This window comes from Schistocerca nitens, chromosome 4 (assembly GCF_023898315.1).
Source record: "Schistocerca nitens isolate TAMUIC-IGC-003100 chromosome 4, iqSchNite1.1, whole genome shotgun sequence".
NCBI classification, from domain to species: Eukaryota; Metazoa; Arthropoda; class Insecta; order Orthoptera; family Acrididae; genus Schistocerca; species Schistocerca nitens.
In genome coordinates this window covers 846,917,874-846,925,870 of record NC_064617.1, presented here as the reverse complement: position 1 = coordinate 846,925,870, position 7,997 = coordinate 846,917,874, and the positions used below count along the sequence as shown (strand labels likewise).

The 7,997-nt window shown below is 39.8% G+C and overlaps 1 pseudogene; it reads left to right on the top strand.

Annotated features, from left to right (window-relative positions):
- Positions 1 to 7,547: 7,547 nt before the first annotated feature.
- Positions 7,548 to 7,665, top strand: LOC126254090 (5S ribosomal RNA; annotated as a pseudogene).
- The last annotated feature ends 332 nt before the right edge of the window (positions 7,666 to 7,997 follow it).

Sequence of the window (7,997 nt, the reverse complement as noted above, 5' to 3'; positions counted from 1 at the left end):
ATTTTCGATGTACTCCGTCAGTCCCACGTGGCAAGGATCCCACAGCGCGCAGCAGTATTCTAAAAGAGGACGGACAAGCGTACTGTAGGCAGTCTCCTTAGTAGGTCTCTTACATTTTCTAAGTGTCCTGCCAATAAAACGCAGCCTTTGGTTAGCCTTCTTCACACAACGTCATCATAAGAGTTAGAAAAAAAAGGCAGAATAGTCCACCACGTTTTCCGCAACTCTCTGGATTTGGCGATGTTTGCATCGTGCGTGGTTAACCTACTCACGCAGCTGTTTACGGCACTTCTTTGAAATACAGGGTGTGTAAAACATTAAAAAAATATCATTTATTATGTTAAGCTGCAACTTGAAACAAGAGTGTGATCTGTTTAGAAAGTATGTGAGTCAACAGCATGTAGATGTATTCTCCAGGTGACGTAATCATTTGAGTGAGGTGGACACAAAGTAATGATGGACCTTGAAAGATATGAACTGATTGAAGAAGGTACTCTACGTATTTGGAAAATAATATTTGCTTTAGTTTTAGGGTAGTTTTAAGTTTCTTGAGCAATAGAAGACTGCAGTCGTTGAATTGAGTAAGGGATGTGCCAAAGTGCCACCTGCTGCTTTAGTTTTAAGTTACGGCAAATCTTTTTTTTACCAAGTTCTAAAGGTTTTCTTTAAATCCCTCATTCAGACCAGAATGTCCGTATATGTGAAGTATTAACCTAAGTTAAGCTTTCAAAGGATTGATATTTTAAGTCGCTAGAACCATGTACGATGCAAAACTGATACATTGTAATCTGTAGATTACACCGAGTATAAGCAGCAACATATAGTTAATGTACAAAGAAATGAATAATGATACTCGCAACTGGAGAGCAACTTTAATTTATTTATTACTATGAGTCAACCAGTCAAGAAATATGCATTTATAATGATAATTAGGTCCTGTATTGGAGAAACTTAGAGAGACTATTCCTATGTCATGAGTATCATGCAGAAACCTTCGATACTAAGATACCTAGTTGAGGACTGAGGTAATCTGGTTATATTTTTCTGCTGTGTCCGCATGCCGTGATTTTGAGATGTATTTGAAGATGCTTTGGAAGCGGATTTGTGCGACATTTTAATACTGAAGTCAAGTTATGCCACGTGGATGACACTAAAAACGGTGGAGCCGAAGAATGAATTTGCTCAACTGATTATTTCACCTATTATCTATCTTCGTATCTTTCATTTCCTTGCACTATCCTATTGTAGTTTTCTTCTTTAGCATTCTTACCTTTCTACCCTACCCGGTAGGGGAAAAAATTTGGAAATTGGTTCAAAAGACTTGACGTGTGTATATTGTGTGTATTGACGATCGTGGCCCGTTGGTTAATGCGTATCTGCAGTTACTTATCGAAACGTGATGTAAATATGATTTGCTGTGAGCAAAAGCATCCTAGGAAATAGGAATAATTTTCCCGATTTCTGTTAGATGAAGTTTTGAACGTGAACTGTTCGGCACGCCAAAGTGGGTATATTTTACTGATTATTGATGTAACCGAATAAATGAACAAAGAAACAAAAAATGGCTGTTATAGAACAATAAGAAAAGGAAAAGTGTCAGATTTAAAATATATATAAAATCTAACGTGCTTCAGAAGCACCATTCAGAATAGCAAACACGTTTTTCGTTAGGTCTTGGACAGTAATAAAAAAAACTGTGTATATTTTGTAAATAATCCTTTCTTGATAAGCAATTTTAGCATTACCTGTGCTACTCTGTAGTATAAAGACACCTATATGGACCGATGCGTGTGACTCAGTGACAAAAATGATGGACACGTGTGTAAAATCGTAATTTGACACAGGTATGGACACGAAAACTAGTTATCTCTTGAGTGAATCAAAACTGTAATAAACTTACGGACACGAGTGATGTTCCGCGTGTGAAGTAGCATTACAAGTATTCTCACGCTGCAACGACGATGCAGTGACTATCAGTCAAAGGATAGACAAGCTATTGTACTCACTGCAATAGGTGACAATAGTCATTTTCATCGATGACTGTTCTTCGACGCTGGTGCAGTCAATTTACTGTTCAGGTTGACCATGTCACCTTGACGAGCTGCTCCAGTACCCATGATTCAACAAAATGCACAAGTTATAAAACGATTGGTAGCCACTGAACTATCTGTCTCGTGCAGGACGCGGACTGCCAACGCTGTTAAACCGCCAGTTCGTTATCACGTGACTGTGAAGCACTGTGGCAACATTCAATGACCGCTCGCCGGCCCGTACTCAACAATAAGCATTCCTCTCCATAACGGGCGCGAGCGTGCTCCAGATTTGAGATGAAAATGGACATAAAAATAATAAAACGTTGATAAACTACGCACGATTTTACTATATTTACATTAAAAGGACACTAATGATGACTTTTCCTTAACTATGAAAATTGCTACGGCAATATTGCTAAATACATTGCTTAAGAAATACCTGTACAAGACGAAACGTGTTTTGCTAATATTTGCTAACGAAAGAATATAAAACCTAGACACAAAATATGAATAATATATAATGTATATGTACATAGTCTATGTAGTAATTTTTATTGTCTTAAATTCTTACTCTATATTCCCTTAGATTAAGATGCTAGTTAATGAGCAAGTCCTAATACAGATTTTTTTTCTGTATTTTCATGTGCTGAGACATGGATTGGAATGAGATTAAGACAGCCACCAAACTGACTCATTCGTCATTGAACCAGTCATCAAATTTCCTGATTCCCGACATGACCCGATGGATCGTCAAGAAATATCACTTCCCCCTTCACATAGTGAAATTTCCAGTGTTTTCCACCAGAATGTGAAAAGGTGATCCCCAGTTTTAATGCAGTGAAAAGTGAAAGGTGATGAAAGAATTCCCCTGTGAAAATCATCCGAGTTCATGGAAAATACTCCCAACTACAGAGTGAAGAGTGACGTCGCTACGAGAAAGACTGATAAATTTTTATGTTCTGTTCAAAATTGGTGGAAATGCACCATTACCGTAATCGAACTTTTTTCTTCTTGTCAATATTTATGTATATAATTATCTGTATGTGTATTTGATTTGTACTTGTATCTATGTTAGTATTTCAATGTTTCTATTGATTGAATGAGAGTAATTCTAGAGAACACGCTAAAAAAGGAACCTATGTTAAATCCTTGAACACTTATGATGGCATCATAACCAAGTTTGTTAATGATCAAGCAACTGTGAGTAGCTTTGACGACTTAGTGTGAAACGTATATAATTCTATATGCCTTACGTTATGTTTGTTTTGCTCTTTACAAGGAGAGATCCTTAAATACTTCATTCACTAAGTACGTGAATCCAATAATATTACGACTGCGCGTGAGTCGCAACGATCTTTCAGGATCATTACTCCTCACGCGGGAAGCGATGTAATATTATTGGGATTTCCGTCATATGAAAGCTGTGAGTACCCTTGGAAAGGCATTCACCTATCTTTATATTAAATGATCAACTTATGAAATGAGACCTATTCTTTGAAAGACATTTGTTTTATATAATTTACGAACTGTAAAGATGCGCATCTAGCGCGGACGCTAATACATCGATTGCGCAGTCAAAGAAACATTTTAACAGAAGCTGAACTGTCGTTCCGCTTCGATCTAAATAAAAGATGACAGTAAAAAAAAACTTTTGTAGATCTTCAGATTTTAATGTACTTCTGCTTGTTATGTGAAAACGTAAAGGTGGTCGACTTTAAGCTAGAAAAGTGAGCGGTCTTGCCAGCGTGCAGACAACACTATTAATTAATAAAAGTCAAGTAATTTATGTTCGAAACTGTAAATCGGCAAGTTATTGTTATGAAGGTGTTGAACAGTGCGAGAATTGTCTTTAACGAAGGAGAAAAGTAATGACTGTAATTTGTGACAAAAACGTGAACCAAGGAGACAGCACAGGACAGGCTGAAATCTGATCGCACCATTCAGTTAGAAAAGTACTTATGTAAGTTATATTGTTTAAAATAAGCCCTAATTTGCTAGTGAGAATTGTTTGAATATATTTAGTATTTACCAGATTTCTTATTCTGTTCTTTTCCTTTATACTTTTTTTACTTCCATGCCATATTATTTGTATAAATGTCAAACAGCCTTTACTGCAGCAGAGAATACTGCGGCATCCTGGTCGTGTACAGAAGACCGCCCCTTGTCTTCTATACAACTCATAGCAGCCCCATTTATTAATGATTTCATTTGCAAATGCATTTTTTTTACTGTTCATTGTTAAAGGTCCCTTAGGTAATTATAAAATCATACTGATTACGTAAAGAAATCCGGGTTGTTCTTTTCCAAGTAATAGAAGTCTTTGCGTAATCAAAAACTAGCCTCCTTCTGACAACGATCAGGAGCCGACCAGAAGACGGACGTCTTCGACCGCTTTCGTGTCTCCTGTGGCAAAGCTGTGCCAAACTGGGAACACGACATTCTAGTATGAAACACAGATTTAAATAGGAAGAATTGAAATATATTTAACCTAATAATAATAATAATAATAATTTTTTTATCATACTAGAGGTGACGATTAGTGAACTATATGAAAAATCGTAAATTAGTTACATACTACGTCGTACACACACTTTATTCAAGACGTAAACGTCAATACAGATATTCGGAATTAGGTTATGACATGTTCGATATACCTGCCATCATTGGTGATGACTCGCTGAAGTGTCGGAACATCGATGCTGAGAATGACCTCCTGAATGGGTGTTTTTAGCTCGGCAATGGTTTTGACATTATTGCTGAACACGTTGTCTTTAATATAGCCCCACAAAAAGGAGTCGCATGTGTTTAGATTCGGAGAATATGGCGGCTCACGCCAGTAGCCTCTGGGTACCCCAGAGCCAGAATGGGGACCCTGAAGTGCCCCTCCAGGACATCAAACACTCTCCTGCTCCGACGGCGTCGAGCTCCGTCTTGCATGAACCACACCTTGTCGAAATCAGGGTCACTTTTGATAAGGGGGATGAAATCATCTAAAACCTTCAGGTAGTTCGGTAGTGACCGTGCCATCAAGGAATGTCGCACCGATTATTTCATAACTGGATATTGCACACCACACAGTCACCCGTTGTGGGTGAAGAGCCTTCTCGATCGCGAAATACGGATTCTCAGTTCCCCAAATACGCCAGTTATGCTTATCAAAGAACCCACACAAATGGAAGTGTGCTTCTTCGCCAAACCAAGCCATGCATGCTTATAATAATTCCCAACATGCCCTCCGGCCAGCAGTGTAATTTCAACGTCCTAAGGCAAATCATTCAGAAGCTGTGACGATTTTTTTTATATAGTACTATAACTGTTACCCTGTATTTGATGCTGCGTGTGTGATGTGTATCGAACAGTAATTAATGTGTACAGAGATCTTCGTAACACCCTTTTCATACAACAGAAAACTGAACTGTAATATTAGACAGGTATGAAAATGTAGGCTAATAAGTAGCTAGCCGTTTGTAAATATTAAATGTAATGAGTTAAAAACTCAGTTCCAATGCCTTGACATATGGGTGCTATGCTGTACCAAATTATGCCTTTGTATTATTGTTTGCCCCTATATAGCCACTTGGAAAACTGTTGTTTAATTTTTGAGCATAAGAAGGAGCTTTAAAAAATGTGATATTTTTTTATTGTGCAGAAGGAAAACGTTTAGTTTCGTGTTACTGTTTTGTTAATAGTTTCATCATTAGTTGTTGCTCAATAAGGAGGTCTGAGTAAACTCTCACCCTAACACGAACTGTAAAAATACTTAGCTAGAGTCCTGGTTTTCGACCAGTATAAAAGTAGGTCCGCCAAGCGAGCGGTTAAATATAAACTGTCCTTCTTGTTTTTTTTTTTTTCATTCGGGAAACAGAGCTGAGAACCTGCAGCAATGGAATAAAGAGCCCAGTGGTTGGTTGGATCCGCCCCTGCGCCCGCCTCCCTCACTGGGCCCGGCTCCGCTGACGTCATTAGCAATGCCGCCGCTCGCCGTCACTTATGAATAATCACCGCGCGCGCCGCTGCAGCGCTGCGGTCGCCGTTCGTATGCCCTGCTGGCCAGCGCACGGCCGACGAGTGATGTAAGGCCGGCAGTCATAAAATTAATTATTGTTAATCACATTTACTGCCGAGCGCTGCCACAGAATAACAGATTTACGCCTGGCTCCCACCCACGCCATTCCTCCCTCTCCCCATCCTCCATCAGTCTGCCCACCCCCCAACCCTCTGTTTTTTGTGACGCCGCAATGATGTCATAACTTAATGAACAAAATGTTTACAAATAATGCACTTTGCAGCGGCCATGTTTCCCGCCGATCGGCTTTTGTGGCCGGTCTCGACGCGTGTAGCAGCACAGGCTCGCTCAAAGAGGAATTTTACACTGGCTGTAAAATTTGCGCCCCGTTGCCGCTTTCGAATTGCTACTGCCACCAAAGATGACGTAAAATACGATTCAGTCACGCATTAGCTGTACTACAAACCAGTCAATATTTGTGTTTATACTTTCGTGGCATTACATTATACATAGTTGAACTCACTGATCATACCTGTAGGGTTTGTATAGTTGTTTACTAAAAAGCAGATCCTTACTGCACAAGCCAACATCGGAAGCTCAGCCAAGAAAAGAGAGAGCACCCGAACATTTTTTCTGCCTTTCTTCAATAATGATTGGGAATAATGGCACTGTATACGTCAGTGTGTGAGTTTTTCGTCTGTTGAAACATACGTTCTCAGAAGATTAGGAGTAATCCGTGCTTAGACGCCGTCCACGACTCCAGATGAAATCTGTTGAATGTGACTCTGCTGCTCTCCCTTCGATTAAAAAATTCTGTGAATAATCGCACAGTCAGTCTCCGAATCATTTTTTCCTTATAGAGCGAGACAACTGATTGGACGAGTACAGTCAGTTCTACAAGAAAGTGTACGGTATAATTTTAAATGTAACGCTCGCAGTGACATCTCTGGTAGTGGTCTCGAATCTGTAACAATTGCGTTTTTGCACAGTATATAGATAACACGTGTGAGAGGTGAATATTTAGTTTTGTCGATTGTACTATAAAATGAGTGCAAAATATCTGAAGCGTCACTTATTTATATTTATATTTACATGCTTATCAAAAAAGCCTTCTGAGGTCCTTTAAATACCTATTTGGTTCGAACGATGCAAACTGGGTGCTTCAAGAGGATAGTGATCCGAAACATCGGAGCCGTCTCTGTGCAGTGTGGAAACAGTAAAACGGGGTGACCATGATGGATTGGCCTGGAATATCTCCGGATGCAAATACGATCGAAATTTTGGTCGTATATTAAGATGAAGCTTAAAGGAAAGCCAATATATACTTTGAAGCAGTTCTCATTTGTCATATCAAAACGGCACAATATGCAGATCGTTACCAAGAGAATATGCAGAAAATCTCGTGAAAAGTATGCCGAAAAGATTCCAATCTATAATCGATATGGGGGCGATTGGATAATTACGTATTTGTTTAGTTAGTAATAATATGTATTTTCAAGTAAACATACGCCAACGGCTTTACCGCAGTGGTAAAACCGGTCCCCGTCAGAGCACCGAAGTTAAGCGCTGTCGGGCTGGGCTAGTACTTGGATGTGTGGCCGTCCGAGAGGCTGAGCGCTGTTGGCAAGCGGGTTGCACTCAGCCATTGTGCGGCGAACTGAGGAGCTACTAGACCGAGAAGTAGCGGCTCCGGCCACTAAAAGTGACAACGGCCGGGACAGCCGTATGCTGACCACATGCCCATCCGTATCCGCATCCAGTGACGCCCCTGGGCTGAGAGAATGACACGGCCGGTAAGTACCGCTGGGTATTCTAAGGCCTGTGCGGACGGAGTTTTATGTAAACATATATTTATAATGGTGTCTTTTTATTTCATACAGATAAAGGCATACACTTTCTTGTAGAACTGGTTGTATTTGCCTTCATATCCACGTCTGGTCACCCAGACCAAAGCTATC